Source organism: Arachis ipaensis, chromosome B07 (genome assembly GCF_000816755.2).
Source record: "Arachis ipaensis cultivar K30076 chromosome B07, Araip1.1, whole genome shotgun sequence".
Taxonomy (NCBI): domain Eukaryota; kingdom Viridiplantae; phylum Streptophyta; class Magnoliopsida; order Fabales; family Fabaceae; genus Arachis; species Arachis ipaensis.
Window position 1 is genome coordinate 118051287 of NC_029791.2, and position 326 is coordinate 118051612.

Genomic DNA, 326 nt, shown 5'->3' on the forward strand with positions numbered 1-326 from the left:
GTTTTAATTATAAATACATTCAATTTACAAAAAAATATTTAATTAACTTTAATATTTTTTGCACTAAAAAAGATTTAACTAAAAAATTAAAAACAGTATAGAGACCAATTAACAAAAAAAAAGTATAAAGACCTAATTACACTAGCTTCTTTTATCTATCGTTATCATTTCTTTGATATTTTTATATATAAATATGAGTAAACTACCATTTCTGCTCACGAAAGTTGAAAACCTAACATATCTACCTGTAGAAGAAGGAAATTACTATTTATACCCATTAAACATGACTTTTACTAACAAAACTATCTAAATCCAAAAAAATTATT